The sequence below is a fragment of the Magnolia sinica genome, chromosome 2 (assembly GCF_029962835.1).
Source record: "Magnolia sinica isolate HGM2019 chromosome 2, MsV1, whole genome shotgun sequence".
NCBI classification, from domain to species: domain Eukaryota; kingdom Viridiplantae; phylum Streptophyta; class Magnoliopsida; order Magnoliales; family Magnoliaceae; genus Magnolia; species Magnolia sinica.
In genome coordinates this window covers 90,918,177-90,935,157 of record NC_080574.1, presented here as the reverse complement: position 1 = coordinate 90,935,157, position 16,981 = coordinate 90,918,177, and the positions used below count along the sequence as shown (strand labels likewise).

Below are 16,981 nucleotides of genomic sequence, written 5' to 3'. Positions count from 1 at the left end.
ATATTTAAAGTGATTAGTGCTAATTTCACAAGTACTCTAGTTTAACACTTGCTAGTATTAACCTAATTTCTAAAGGTTTTAGTCCTAGGTGATTTCTGCCTGAGGTGGTACTCGGGTCCTTGTATGGATTTTTCCGAGACGTTACAACTAGCCACAACAATTATGAAAGATAGGTTTACTCTTAATTTCTTGTCATAATTCTTATTTCCCCTCTCATTCATGTGCAGTGGAATATGGAAGAACTTCGTAGGAAGTATTTAGAGATGGAGTCAAATCTAAAGTTCGAACAGGTTCCTTTTTTGTAATTCTTATGATAGGCTGAGCAAAGTGAAGTATTGTTTATTTAGAAGTGTGAATGTGGGATGCATTGTATGATTTGAATTCTATTTGTAATAAATGCATCATTTTTTTCCTAATTGCATTTTATGTACTATTCCTATCAGCATTAAGCTTAGATGAGTTATCAATCATAGCAGGTTCTTGCAATGGAAACAACCACCATTATTATAATTTTTTTAAATTTTTTTTAAAAATAGCTATGGATTTTAGCCGTAGCTCTTGTTCTGAAAACTATAGCTATTGCTAACTTTAGCATATTTCTACGAATTTCATTCCACTTTTAGCTACTGATATTATCCGTAGTCGTAGGTACATATCGCTACAGAAATTATAGCTGTTGCTTTTTTTGTAGCTAGTGATATCTATTGCTACGGATGTAATCAAGTATATTTCGCTATAGAAATTATAGCCACGACTTTTATCCATAGCTAGTGATATCTATTGCTGCGGATTTAATCTGTAGGCGTTGGTACATTTTGCTACAGAAATTATAGCTACGGCTTTTATTCTTAGCTACTGATCTTTATTTCTACGGATGTAATCCATAGCCATCGGTTTTTTGACCTTTAACTACACCACAAATAGCTACGGACGTGCTACGGACTAGATCCGTAGCAATAGGCCTTTGGCTATGGTTTTTATCCATATCCTTTGCCCCTTTTTCTGGTAGTGCCTCTGTGCTCACTAGTTGTATGGGAAGCTGGAGAAGTGTGAGTTCTGGCAGGAGGAGGTGAAGTTTCTCGGTCACGTGGTGATGAGGGAGGGTGTCGCTGTGGACCCCTCAAAGATCGATGCAGTGCGTCAGTGGGGCCGGGCCACGAACACGTCCGACATCCGTAATTTCCTTGGTCTAGTGGGATATTATCAGCGATTCATTGAGGGATTCTCTCGCATTGTAGCACCGCGGACCCGGTTGACGCAGAAGGGCGCCAAGTTTATCTAAAGTGATGCCTGTGAGGAGGCATTTGTGGCGTTGAAGGACCGCCTCACGTCCACTCCCTTCCTTAATCTTCCCTCTAGGAGTATGGGTTCGTTGTGTTTACTGATGCCTCGACAGTTGGTTTGGGTGTTGTCCTAATGCAGCACGGGAGGCCAGTGGCGTATGCCTCATGCCAGCTCAAGGTCCATGAGCTGAACTACCCCATGCATGATCTAGAGTTGGCAGTAGTCATCTTCACACTAAGGTGTGGAGGCATTATCTCTATGGGGTTAAGTTCAAGCTCTTCTCAGACCATAAGAGCCTGAAGTATTTGTTTTTGCAGTCGGAGCTGAATATGTGACAGAGGCGCTGGATGGAACTCCTGAAGGATTATGATTTTGACCTTCGGTACCACCTAGGCAAGGCAAACATGATGGCGAACGCACTCACCCATCAGCCACGAGGCCTGGTGGTGCAGATGATGATTTATGAAAGGAAGATGCTCGAGGTTGTATCGGAGTTTGACTTTGAGTTTGGCCTACAGTCCTCTATTGTTCAGCTTTCGAGCCTGTCGATTCAACCCTCTCTTTGTAGGGATACCGAGCAAAGGCAGCATCCATGGAGCAGTCAGACTGACAGATTGGTTTTAATGGTGGACTTTGCTTTAGAGGTCGATTGTGTGTTCCGAATGTGCTAGAGTTGCATAGATACCTGATGACCAAGGCACACCGATCGTGACTTACTATCCACCCAGGCTCCTCGAAGATGTATAGAGATATGAGGAGACAATATTTCTAGTTGGGGATGAAGCGCTAGATTGCTAGTTTTGTGACCGAGTGTGACACTTTTCATCATGTCAAGGCCGACCACCAGAGGCCCCCTGGTCCTTTGCAGCTATTGAGCGTTCCACTATGGAAGTGGGAGCACGTGTCGAATGATTTCATCATGGGCTTGCCAAAGACTTTACACGGTCATGACACCATTTGAGTTGTCGTCGATTGTCTGACGAAGTCAGCATATTTTATTCCGATTCGTGCGACCTGGACATTGGATTGGCTTATGAAGATATTTATTGAGGATATAGTGAGACTGCATGGCATTTCAGTTTGGATCGTTTCTGACCAAGACCCCAGATTTATGTCTCAGTTTTGGAGGATCTTTCAACAAGCAATGGGGTCAACTTTGCAGCTCAACATGCTTATCATCCACAGAATGATGGGCAGACCGAAAGGGTCAATTAGATCCTCAAGGATATGTTTAGAGCTTGTGTGATTGGCTTCGTGGGAAGCTGGGATGAGCATTTGTGACTGGCCTAGTTCACGTACAACAACAGTTATCATGAGACCATTGGCATAGCTCCTTTTGAGGCATTATATGGCAGACCATGTAGATCTCCTAGTTATTGGACTAAGGTTGGAGAGCATCATCTCCTAGGTCCGGAGCTCATGTAGCAGTCGTCAGAGGTAATTGACATCATCAAGCAGAGGATGCGTACAGCTCAGAGCTAGCATAAGAGTTTTGCTGATCGTCAACGTCGACCCCTTGAGTTTGTAGTTGGGGACATGGTGTATCTCAAGCTCTCACCCATGAAGGGTGTGGTGCAAATTAGAGTAAAGGGTAAGCTCACCTTGAGATTCATAGGACCTTTTAAGATCATTGGGTACGTGGGCACTGTGGTCTACAAGCTCACCTTACCTTTTGAGTTGTCCGGTATCCACAACGTGTTTCATGTATCGATGTTGTGGAAGTGTAGGTTGGACATTATTCTGGTGATTGATTGGCAACCCCTTGAGGTCTGTGAGGATGCTTCTTATATTAAACAGCCAATTTGCATCCTTGATCGGAAGGAGCACGTTCTCCGGACCAAGCTCATTCCCCTAGTGAAGGTTCAGTGGGGTCATCATTCGGAGCGAGAGGCAGATATCAGGGAACGCAATCCTTATTTGTTTGTTGATTGATTGATTGTATTGTATTATGTACTACTTTATGTTGATATATGGGGTGATGTTTTGCCTTATTCCTTGTTCTATATATTGTCCTGGATGTGGTAAATTTTGAGGATGAAATTTCTTTGTAGGAGGGGAGAGATGTAAGACCCTTAACCTTAGTGTCCATTTTATTTTGTTAGGTCTCGTGGTCCTACTGGTCAAATTTCGGTGACTCGCGACTTGTAAATTTTATTTGTGATCATCCTTAAGTCCCATCATGTAAACCCGACCCGGATAGACCCAAAACTTATACCGTTGCGATCGCATCGATGCCACGGTTCCAACACCGCGTCTCCTGCGTCAATCCTACATGTAGATCAAAAGATGTAGGCCGAGCAATTTTTGGACCCTTGATCATGATGTGGGACCCACCTTATCCTTGTTGCACATTCTCCCATGTGGGCCCACCATAGTATTCCTCATTCCCTATGTAAGCTACAAGTTAGCCTATATCCACCCTAGTCTAGCATGATGTCATCCCTACCTAGCCTAGAGCATGCCTTGCTTGTCATGATTACAAGCATGCTCCCGTCCTCCCAAAAACTAATCATTGCATTTCCTAGCTACCATTTCTCCCTCTCTTCTCTCTCTTTTCTCTCATTCTCTTCTCTAAGCCCCCTTGGACATCCATGAGAGAGCTTTCTCTCTAGCCCCTTTCACCCTAAAACACTTTAAATCTAACCCTCTAAATCCCATCTTATCCATTAAAACCTCTCCTATGGTGCTATAGATCTCTAGTGTGGAGAAAGAAGAAGTCTTGAGGTGGATGATTCATAGTATTAGTTTCTTTCCTTTTTTCTTGCATGAACCTTTTTCATTTGTTTGGGAGTGTGTAGGACCCACCAATCAATGATGGAGGTCTTACATAACTCCATGAGTGTGGCCAACGGTCCACTTTATGCAGGCATGATTGCCATGATGGGGCCATTCTCCATGCTCGTATGGGACCCATGATCATGTAAATGTGGTTGTGATTGTTGTGGAGGACTCATAGTGGCGGAGTCCGCCCTATGGCCGTGATTCTCTCTCTCTCTCTCTCTCTCTCTCTCTCTCTCTCTCTCTCTCTCCCCCCTTCCCTCTTTTGTTCCTGATGTATGTGGCCCACCTGATGTGTTCATAAATTCCAGACCATCCAGATTTTTGGGACATTTAGGCCCACCTGGTGGACGTCCACACCCATCCTGTTTGCATGGGTTGGATGGGCACTAAGGCCTGATTTCTTAGATGATTTTGTAAGGGGCTTAGGTTTGGAGTATATGTGGCCCATCTAGGTGGACCCCACTTTGTTGAATCTAAGTTTTAATCCTCCATTTATTTTACAATGGGCTGGAAATGGACAGCGACATGTTGCTATCTAGATTTCAAGCCCATTGTTGTATGGTTTTGTATGTTGTTGCAAGGACTATTTACAGTGCCTTTCTTCCATATTTTTTTAGGTATTCTCTGAGGTGTGGACCCCACCTTGATGTAGGATGGAGCCCACACCATCCACCCTTAATTTGAGCTCCATGGAGTGGGCCCAAGAGGGCTAGACGGTCTAAATTTTCTGGACTGTCCAGCAGTCCTGCATGTAGAAAATACACATGTATTAGCTTAGTTTTGGGGATAGTGGGCTACTCTGGTGGACCCCATTTGTTGTCCATATATGGGTGTATGCAATCTACCCATTTCCCCTTTGATTTGGCTAGCCTGGGCCCACCCCATTGTGTGTACAAGATGGGGCCAGCAACATTTTTCCAACAGTAGAATTTTATTGACGACCTTGCTATCCAAATTTTTATTCTCTAAATGTGTGGATGTATGATCTTTTCCTTTACCTCCTTTGTGGCCCACCTTGCTGGGATCCACTACATGTACATATGGCCCACCTGGACCAACATTTTTTTAGGGTTTTTGAGGATGGGCCACCAGCCCACCTGGTGGATGTCCAACAGGGGCTGGTCGTTCCTCCCCTTTTAGCCCACCTTGCTAATGTGTTTTCTCCATGTTTTCCCTCCCTTGTGTGGCCCGCTTAGATGTGGTTCATCACATGATGGGATGGCCACAAGTGGGGCCCACCTTGTATATTATTAGGGGCCAACCGTCTAGCCCCTTGGGACGTCCAGATTGTTCTTGAGGTGCTGCTAGACTTGCAATCCAGCAACAGGCCCACTTGGATTATGTGTTGTACATCCACCTTCCATCTGGTGGGGCCCATTGTATCACGTATGGGCTACCTTGGACTATGTATTTTAACCAGAAAATCTATTTTGCTGGACTCCAGCAGGCCCAGGAAGTAGGTGGGTTGGATTTCCAGCAAGGGCCCAGAATTTGCTGCATATAGTTGTTTGTTTTGGGATTGTGAGGCCCACCAGGCTGAGGGTGTTATGTGTACACACCATACTTGTAAATCTCTGATTTTTGGGCTTAATTAATGACTTGTGAAGCCACTTTTGGGTTGATTTTAAGTACCATAGTAGGCCAGGTTTTTGGGACATTCAGCGGGCCTAAATAATATTGATCATCCACTCTTTGGTACTTGGACTAATTTCACCTTATGATAGACCTTGTGAGCTGAATAATTTGATCCTTGTTGCCCCTCTATGTTAACCAAATTTGGGCTGATTGGTAAGGCCCAACTTGTCAAGCATTGGGCATGCCTTACCCATGTATTTAGGCTTATGGGCTGCCCATTAGGTTCAACATAATGCATGAATTCGGTGGCCATTGTTCTTGGGCCATAGTTTGCCTTTTTGGGCCCATGATATTGTATGAGGGCTTTGGACCATTTTCTTAGGGCCCATTATGTGATATGATATTTATGTATTGCTGCCCATTTTATTTTTAAGGTAGTACTTGTGCCTTGGGCTTTTCTTTAGGTAAAATCTTTACTGGGCCGCCTTCTAGGGGATAATAGTGGTTAAATGTGCCCATTGTGGACCCCTCTAATCCCATTTATTAGGCCCATTCTCATCCATTGGTGGTTGAATGTCCACCTTAGACCCTTATTAGGTTCATTCTTATCATTTAGGCCCATGGTATTGTTTACTTAGTCCTACTGGGCTACCACAAACTATTGGGCCCCCATTAGTAGTTGTGCTTCTTCCATTCCATGTAAAATTGTCTAAGTACCTAGACCCAACCTTGTTATAAGGAGAGTAAAACATCAATGCATGGCATACTTAGTTACCTTCATGACTCATTCCCATGTGCATCATATGTGTGCTTGATAGAGATGTGATTGGTCATGTTTTATGTTATTGGGCAGGGTATTATGGGACTCCCTGAGTGATGGAGTTGCCCCTCTTGAGCGCGTTGTATGTGCAGGACTGATGCATGGTTAAATTGTGTGATTCATACATCTAGCATTGCATAGCATGGTTGATATTTGCCCTAGCTTCATCGTAGCCATAACCCCCATAGGCATATCATGGATGGCAGATTTAGACACCGAAAATATTAGTTTGAGCACTGTGCGCACGTAGGATGTCCTTGAGTGAAAGTCTCGGAACCTTCATGGTACAAGGAGATGCTCCAACATCGAGACCGAGCGAAAAACATAAGCGTCGGTGCCTTTACCATTAGGCAGTGTCTCCCACTGTAACATGGTTGGTTGGAAAGGAGTGCGGCCTTATCCGCCCGAGTGAGGGGGACTTGATATGAGGATGAGCATGATCGCATTGCATATTGCATATGGCACTTGGCTGTATAGCCCCGCATTGCATAGCCTTTGATTGGCAGATGGTATTCCTACCTTGCATTGCTTAGCCTTGTGACGGCTAGTGGTATTCATGGTCTTACCACATTTTTTTCCTGCATACTCTAATATCGCATTCATAGCACCTGTCCTGCACACACTTACACCGCCCTCTAAGCTTTCTATAAACTTATGTACGATTGATGTGTAGATGATTCCAGGCAGTAGCAGTAGCTGAGCAGGAGTGTGGAGCGTGCCGTGGATCCCTTTTGGAGTTGTTCTTATATAGTGTTTCTATTTCTCCCCTTTGAGCCTTGTACTTGTGAAAAGTTTAAATTCTTAGTGGATTTTGTAATGTTTTTCCTTAGTTATTTATCTATGGTTATGAAGTTATGATCTTGGGCATGCTCAATTGAATCAGACTATGTTTTAGAAGCCCTCTTTATAGGATCCCATGATCGGAACCTGGTGAATGGGTCCCAGGAGCCGAGAATGGGGTACTACGGAGGCTATCGGCGCCGGATTTGGCGATCCGGAATATTATGAGCCCAGTTTTTGAGTCTAGGGCACGATAGGCTGCACCCATGGGCCTCATGTACATCAAGTGAGACCCACCATCCTACGAGGACAGTGTGGATAAAACATTATTATTATATTTACACCATTCATCTAATTTAGAGATCATTTAGAGCATGACCCAAAAAAAACATATCAGAATATCATCTGGACCGCACCACAAATAGTAGTGGAGATAATAATTTCACTGTTAAACAATTCACAGGGCCCATAACGTTTAATTTCCATCCAATCTGTTCATAAGGTCACAAAAACCTGAATTAAGAGGAAAACAAATTTCATATTGATCTAGAACTTCTGAGACCCTAAACAGGTTTCAATGGTAGACGTTCAAACCTCCACTAGTTTTTTTTGTAGTGTGGTCCATTTAATAGACAGATCTGTCTTATTTCCCATCTCAAGCCTTAAGATAAGCTTGAAAGTGGATGGACGGTTAGGATATAAGGTACATACGTCACCTAGGTCCCACGTGGACAGCATAGATGAAACACTTACATTGGGTGGGACCCACGTCCATGCGCTAGACAGTGTGGGTACACCACATCAGATGGGTCCCACATGCAGCCCACCTGGATGGATAGTATGGATATAATACATACATCAAAGGTGGGGTCCACCGTCCTGCCCAATGGATGGGTAGACATAGAATACGTACATCAAGGTGGGTCCCATCCCCCACGTGTAGCACGTGTGGGGTGGGCCCCACCCACTGTTTGCGGACGGTATGGATGGGATATAACCCATACCTCGTGATTAACCACAGAACTTGTTGACACTAAATGCAGCAGCTATGAAGGTGGTGATCCCCACCATCCAGACCACTGGACAGTGTGGATATAAGGCACATATATCACGTGTGGGTCCCACCATCCCATTTACTAGACGGTGTGGACGGTGTGGATCTCACACATTTATCATTACAGGCCCCAAAGAACTTGGTGACGTCACTTCAGACAACCTGTCAGCAGCCAATCCTCATCCGTGCGGGCTCACAGTCGTTCATCTGGTGGGTCCCACATGTTGCAATGTGGACCAAAATTCAAGGAAGTGGATGGACGGTGTGAGTATTACACATGTAGTAAGGTGGGTCCATGTGGTGGCCCCAGACTTTACATCAAGCTGATATTTGAATTATCCCTCCAGCAGTGCCTATTGCTGGATGGTGAGTATACAACACATATTTTATGTGGGCTCCACCGTCCCTTGCTGGATGGTGGACAGCATGGATGAAATGCAAACATCAGGTGAGGTCCACGTGGTATGGCCCACCTGTTTTAGATCAAACTAATATTTGTTATTCCCTTCACCCAAGCCTGTCCAAACGGACGGCAGGGAGGTTAGCAAGGTGGGCCCCACTAAATGGATAGCGTAGGTAAAAAATCAGGCATCGGGGTGGGCCATTGATAAGGGAAAGAGAATCGAGAGGCGGAGTGGAGCTCCACCGATATGAGCTCCTCTCTATCATACACACATACATCAATTGGGTCCCATCAAATGTAGGCCCTAAATCAAAAACACGATCTAGTGCTATGAACACCCACCGATCGCTAATCTTCCTGGTTCTATGGCTTCCTCACCTCCTTGGCTTTAACTTTAATGGAGGAAGATGAGGATTGAAGGGTGGAGATGGGAGTTTAGGGGTAGAAAGTGGGCCACACACTAGGCTCTTTCTCTCTTGGAAAGCTTGGACGTCCACCCTCTCTTTGGTGCTTGCAAAAATGGAGGAGAAAATGAGAGAGAGAGGAGATGTAAGGAGAGAGGATGGGTTGTTGTAAGGAAGGGATGAGTTGTTGACTTTGGGGATGGCTTAGTATGGGTTTATTTGACTTGGTGAAGAGAGAGGTATGGGTGAGTGATGGGTTGTACTTTCATTGATTGATGTGATGTTTGGGTAGAGATTCTCTCAGAATTCGCAATGCGCGGCGCTTTCCTTGAGATAAACACAGGCCCGCAACTCCTGCCCTAGGTATCGCATCGGTACGCAAGATGCAACATTAGAACTGCGGTGATGGCGCAGTCGCAAGGGTACAAGTCTCGGGTTAAGTCGATTCGAGTTGACAGGGTGCGACTCAGGGTCGCACACAAATGCTGACTACAGGTCGCAGGTTGTCGAAATTTGACAGGGAGAATTGCGGAAGTCTAAGGAACGGTACGGACTAGGATACGGGCCTTACATCCTAAGTTCCATGGACTTGATTCAAAAAATCCATATATGCATATTAAAGAATTTAAAGAGGTTGTTACAACCATACATTTTAATGATGTTCCTCTTGATAGAATTAGCCTTAAATTATTTTCATTCTCTCTAACAGAAAAGGCCAAATCATGGTTTCATTCATTAAGGCTTAGATCCATTGGCACATGGGCAAAGATGAGCCAGGAGTTCCTTAAAAAGTTCTTCTCGGCTCATAAAACCAATGCTCTTAGACAGGAAATAATGAAATTCTCCCAGAAAAATAATGAGACTTTCTTTGAATGTTAGGAACGATTCAAGGACTTACTTCTCACCTGCCCACACCATGGTTATGAAACTTGGAATACAATTGATCTTTTTTATGATGGACTCAGTCCAAACATGCGCTAATTCATACAAATGATGTGTAATGGCGAGTTCTTAGATAAGAAACTAAAAGATGCACGGGATTATGTTGACATGCTAGCTGAAAACGCTCAATCATGGGACACATCAAACCAAGCTAGTACTCCCAAGGAAATGCCAAGAGAGATAGGAATACATGTACTCAAGAAGGAGGATGATATTAGTGTACAGTTGGTAATTCTCACATGAAAAATTAAGGACTTGGAATCTAGGAAAGAATCAACTCATCCCAAAGCAGTTGTTGAAACCATATGTGGAATTTGTGAGAGTGATGTACAACTAATCAAAGATTGTCTTACAATCCCATCTTTTCAAGGAGTGTTTCACGTTTGAGTACATACTACAAACACGTATCAACAACCACTTAGTGTACCAAATTCTGACACGCACACTCCTGATGAGTGGAACATTAATTGGGAAACTGAACCAACTACAAATGTAACTAATTATCCATAAGGGTCATTTAGTGGACTTCCACTAAGGAGAACCCTTGAAGATACATTAGATGCAATTAGGCAAGAGCAGCTGCAGGCTATGAATGAGCTTAGAACTTCGGTTGTAAGAGTTGAGACACAACTGAATGTTAGGGAGATTGGGATCTTTCTGGCCCAACAGCAACCTAACCCAACAAGATAATGTGAGATATGTGATCTTAACTCTTCGATTCAGCATCTGGAACATGTTAAGACCATCACCACCTTGAAAAGTGGAAACGAAATAGACAAAGATATTCTAAGGAAGGTTGAGAAACCTAAGGAATAAAAAAAATGCAAAGGATGGTGGTGAATCTATCAATGCTCCATATGACAAAAAGCCACTGTAGGGATAGAAACCCGTGGCCCCATTTCCCCAATGTCTCATCACATCAAAAAGGCTAATTGAAAATCAAAATATTCTAAAGGTTTTTCAACAAGTTAAGATCAACACCCCCTTGTTGGATGAAATTAAACAGTTCCCATCTTACGTCAAATTCTCAAAAGATCTGTGTGTGGTGAAGCGGAAGCTAAACATACACAAAGAAGCATTTTTTACTGAACAGGTGTGCGCCATAATCAATCGAAACACTCCCCCAAAACATAAGGATCCTGGAAGTCCTGTAATCTCATGTGTGATCAGAAACTTCAAGGTTGATAACGCACTTTTAGACCTTGGGACAAGTGTTAATATGATACCATACTCAGTATATGAACTGTTAGGCCTCGGTGAGTTGAAACCTACCAAAACAACATTAGAACTACACGATCGCTCGACTAGAATACTGAGAGGTAAGATAGAAGATGTGTTGGTCCAAGTCGATAGATTCTACTACCCAGTAGATTTTATCATCTTGGACACACACTCAGCTTCAAATATAGGCGCTCAAATTCCAATCATATTAGGTCGACCATTCCTGGCCACTGCCAATGCCATCATAAATTTTCAGAATGGAGTAATGAAAATATCTTTTGGGAATATGACGGTGGAATTCAATGTGTGTCATTTGCACAAGCCACAAGAAGATGAGGACCTGACCCATGAGATGAACTTGATATATACAGTTGAAGATGATGAGTCTCTTTTAATTGAAACTCCTAAATCTCTATGTCTTCTTGGCACACTTTGCGGATTCAAATGATCATATTGGCTAGGAAGTTGATGCCACTCCTCCCACTAACATTAAAATCTTACCATTACAGATGGAGGAGATAGATTCTGAACCGGAGCCTACAACTTTGAATTTTAAAGGGACCATGATGAACAACCCTTTTGTTATTCATTTGTTTATGGTCTCTCATTCACCTCTGCCTACAAATATTGAGAAATTATCTTCTGCAGGTGAATCATATAATTCTTTGGAAACCTCTAAATTTTGATCGCAAACATGATGCTAAGGTCCATAAATTTCTCTGGACATTCATGCTCTAAAATAACCAAGCCTATTGCAAAAAGGGCTTTTGGATATCTTGTTGAGAAACCTTCTGAGGAATTTATCAAGATACTGGCTAGAGGAAGAACCTTGTTGCATGATTGAGTAGAGTAGCTTTCCCTTGCTTTCCTAGTTTAGGATTAGAATTTACCGCTTTCATAGGATTTAGGACTAGGATAGTTGGTTTTTAGTTTGTTCCATCATTGTGCTAACCCATCTTCGCATTAAGAACTTTGGAAAAACTGCAATTCAACTTCTTCAGGTATTATCTTCCCATCACTACTCATTTCTTTTCATTGCCTCATATGCATTGCATGGTCGTATCTTTTACATTGAGGACAATGTAGATTTTAGGTTGGGGGTGTGGATTAGATAAACTAATCAATATTTTCTTACTTTATGAGCAAAAGTTGCCTAAAATTTTCAATTTTTCAAGTAAAAACCTATTTGGAAAATGATAACTTATGGACTTAAGAATGCCTTGAGTATGATGATAAGGTAGAAAGTGAATTTTGCATTGTTGGAGTTTGATCAACTAAGTAACCTATCACCTAAGTTCTTGTAGTCAATTAGTCAAGAAGAAGTTTGAATATCATGTTAATCTAAATCACAAGACATGTTCAATCTGCTTTCTATGAATAGTATTAGAATTTTTTTTATTGTTAGTATGATGATCATTGTAAGATATTGATAATCGAGTCTGAAGAATTTTATCCACCTTAAAATAAATAAACCAGTTAAAAAACAGGATATTGATAAAAAGGTCATGAATGATGAGAATGAAAAAAGTCTCTAAAAAGAATGTAAAGTTTGAAAAAAGAATAAATAAAGAGTGACCATCGATATAAGGTAAAACACTAGAAAAAGAATGAAAAGGGGATATGTTCGGAATTAGTACTTGAGTTTTCAACTAATCCTAATATGATGAACATGTCTAACATTATGAAATGATAGTATGTTTATGAGGAGTAAGTTGATATTCACTAAGCACATGAAAAAACTTGATAGGCGAACCATGCTCTGACTTAATGGATAAAGAACTTATTTAATTGATTTCTTATGTGATTCGGCTCTAGATTTTCGAAAATACCACTTTCATGTCCTGAGTCTACTCATTCATACTTGACTACACAAAAGAATGTTTTCTGAAAAAGGTTTGAACATTGAGCATTGAAGTTCATCTTTCGCATACTTTGCTCAGCACTAGCAAAATGCTGGTTGGGGATTGTGTTGAGGGTCAAATATTGCATATTATCCCTCATTTATTACTTAGTTTTATGAACACGATAATGCTTCATGTTCTATTTTAATCATTTTTATGTTGCAAGGTGAATTTAAGAGCTTGGATTGAAATGGATGTTAAAAGCATGGATTTAATGCTCAAGAATCACCAAGGCAAAGGAGGGACCTTAGGAGACCAAGAACGGAGAATTCTCAAGCCCAAGATCCAAGGAAAGCAAGTTCTAAGGATGGAGAAAAGATTGGCAAGAGCACAAGTTAAACAATAGAAAAAAAAATCAATTTCGGTGCTACTTAAGACAACTTCGGTAGCTACCTAAAGTGCACAAAATAGTCCAGCAAGAAAATAGCTTAATTCGGTGCTACCTAAGCTTAATTTGGTGCCACCGAAGCCAACTTTGGTGCACTTTGCACATACAATTTTAGATGCAATAAATTTTCGATACAACTTCGATGTTACCGAAGCCAACTTCGGTGTTACCGAAATCGCAGAGAGTTGTTGTGCAGAGCCGACGCGGATTGCATAATTTGAGGTGGTTTGCAAAAATTTCAAGTCGGTGCATAAGAGAAGGATGCACAACTATAAATAGGAGTCCCTAGGATGTTCCTAGGCATCATCTAGGGTTTGAGGAGTGGAGCCAAAGGGCGGAGCCGCCCTCGAGAAGCTTTCTTCTTCTTCTTTAGTTTGTTTTCATGCTTTTCTTAAGAGTCTTTAGTTTAATCATGTCTATGGTTGGATAAACCTCTTAGTTAGGGCTAAGAGGTGAAGCTTGTAGCGTGATTGGGATGTTTACTTTGTTTTGATTCATGTTTTGTTGAACTCTCTTGGATTCTAGTTTGATTATAAGGAATATTTTTAGTTTTTAATGGTTTGTTGGGACAAATTACAATAGATCTGCGATAGCTTTGACTATCTTCTTTTCCTTATTTGAGACTGTGAAATTAGCAAGTACCATTGTTCACCATTATCCCTTGGGTATGGTAGGATCGATAATGGAATCCTTCCTAACCTTCGCAATTCTCTTATGATTAGTTGTGGGATTGGTAAATCTTGTTGTTTACCTTGTCTCCTGGGCATGGTTAGGTGATGGAATCACTTCCAAAACTTCACAACTCTCATCCATTGATGATTAAATCTATAAGAAGTTTAGAGATATGACAAATCTCTTCTTACCAATTGGATAAGATAGGACTCTGATTCCAGTTGTTTCCTTGAATCAAGGAAGGTAACATCTTGAGAACCTACAAGTGGATCCTTCGCACCCTAGTTACCACCTATAAATTTTTAAGTTTCAATTACTTTATTCAAAATTACTTTCTAAAATATTTAAGATTTAGGTTTCCATCTTCTTCTAGTTCTAGTTATAGTTACTTTCAGAATACACATAAGATTAGTCCCTGTGGATTCGAACTCAGTCTCACCGAGTTATTACTACATCGCGACCCTACACTTGGGGTTATGAACAATGATTCAATGTCAGCGAACATTGGCTTCGATGTCATCAACCAGTGGTCGATGACATAGACAATGAAGTTCAGTTCTCTGAATTTCTGCACTTTGTACTTTCGACTTCCTTCTTATAACACCCCGAGCTTTCAGGGGCCATGTAGGAACTCGGCTCCTAAATTCCCAGGTGCCATGGGTGCCCTAATAGGCTTCAGATTTTAATTACATTTGGATGATCTCATAAACAATGGAGAGTTTAACAGGGCATGGACCATAAGTCATAAAGCAGTATCAAGTGCCACTAAATTTAAATATATCCAAACCACAAATCCAAAATCATCTAAATAGGGAACTAGTCCCACCCATACATGACCTAAAGTGACTAGAGCCCTGGCCCATACCTCGCGGTAGCCTGAATTCAGACTAGAAGGATCTGCCAAAAGTCTGGAAGCAGGGAAGCTCCTCTTCCTCATCCATGCTCACCCCACTCAGCTCGTCGATCTCCACCTCACCTGCATCTAATGACGTGCCTGGTTGGTGTCTTAAAACACCGTCCCAGAGTGGGAGTGAGTAGCTAACTCAGTGGGTGCCATTAGCCATAAGTTACATCAAATAACAATTCCATAATGAATTGAATGAAAAACATAAATTCATACGTCTCTAACTAATCTTGTTAAATGCGTATGCTTGAATTGTGGTATGATGCATGACCTCACTCACAACACTCCCTCGAGCAACTTTGTCTCATAGTCGCACATGACCAACACTCCCTCATTGCGACCTCAACCATCGAGTCGCCAATTCCTAGCTAATGCGATGCATGAATAATGTTAGTCGAGTATTTAGCTAATTCTGTTCATCCAGCAAGTTGGGAAAACTAGTATACCCCGATGATATCAATGCCCTCATCCATTTGCGAGGCCAAGACCCCTTAACATGCAAGGCTAAGACCCCACGATCCTTGATTCCATCAGAGTCCACACCCCCGATTGCAAGCACGTGGGGAGTGCTGGGAAGTGGGATCGCTTGCGGTTACTATGGGGAGGCTCGTCACCCTAGCATAGGCCGACAGCTCGAACATAGTGTCGCATTCCACCATGCCCGGCTCACGAGACTGTGGATCAATTTCTACCTGTTGTCAGTGGACGTCCATGGACGAGGGGTGTTCCAAGTTCCAAACAGGCATAAGCAAACATGGTTAACAAACACGGTTGATTAGTTAGTCGACCCAACTGCCCAAACATAGGCGAGCATGTATCGCACGACATCAGGTGAAAGAAACCCATGTAGTCCTACTACTGTTATACATACGAGTTCAGCCAAATTGGTCAGTCTAGTCTCGAGATGGCCCAACCAATGGGGTTACCCTCATAATTTATAGGTTCCTGACTAACCTAGATAAAAGGGCTTTAATTCTTAACATATTAAGATAGTCATGATTTCTCATCAAATATTCATAGAATATAACACATAAGTAGTCAAGACATAATTTTAAGAATATCAAAATGAATACAAACTACCCTTAGCAGTAAAAATTAGACATACATGTACATGGAATTAGATTTTTTTTAAGAGACAAAAATTTCATATGTCATTCACAATGCAGGAAATGCAGACATACAAAAGTATAGAAAATCATGCTAGAAATTAAATGCAAGGGTGAACATGCTACAAAATTCTCAGGCCTAAACACCATTTCAGATTGATCAAACATCAATTTATCTTTGCATGCATGTTAGGCATACACATCAAACAGGTTCCTAGATAGAATCTCCTAAAATCTACACATGCATATCAATCTAGCATCCAAAATTATTAAGTTCATCCTAGATTTGGTAGTTTGTCACCTAAGGATAATAGTCCGTATCTTTTTAATGATTTGCTTGACTCAAAGCGCTCTTACGATTATAGTTATATGGAAAATTCACCAAATCCTAAATAATCATATGAACCATTGTAAGGATTAGAAAACCTAATCCAAAATACTAGTTTAGAGAGTATAATCTAATTCTTACCTCCAATTACCACCGAGAGAACTCCACAAAGGGTCCATGAGTAGCAAGGTGGCTATAGAGGGGGATGTGATGGTGAAGGTACACATATCATTATACTTTTAAGCTCTCCCTCTCGCTTTCTCCTCTTTTTCTCTCTCTCTCTCTCTCTCTTTCTTTTAGAGTAAATTCGTAGGGGGAGAGGGGTGCCCAAATGAAGCCCTTATATAGTACCAGATTTGGTGTAAATGGCCCCAAGGGCTGTGTTTTTACTATACTAGCCCAATGGGAGGGTTTTTCT

The 16,981-nt window shown here is 41.8% G+C and overlaps 1 non-coding gene across 1 annotated transcript; it reads right to left on the bottom strand.

Annotated features, from left to right (window-relative positions):
• Positions 1-9,917: 9,917 nt before the first annotated feature.
• LOC131238128 (small nucleolar RNA R71) lies at positions 9,918-10,024 on the bottom strand. The gene has a single exon (XR_009167541.1). It is a non-coding gene; the product is annotated as a small nucleolar RNA R71 (small nucleolar RNA).
• Positions 10,025-16,981: the final 6,957 nt, after the last annotated feature.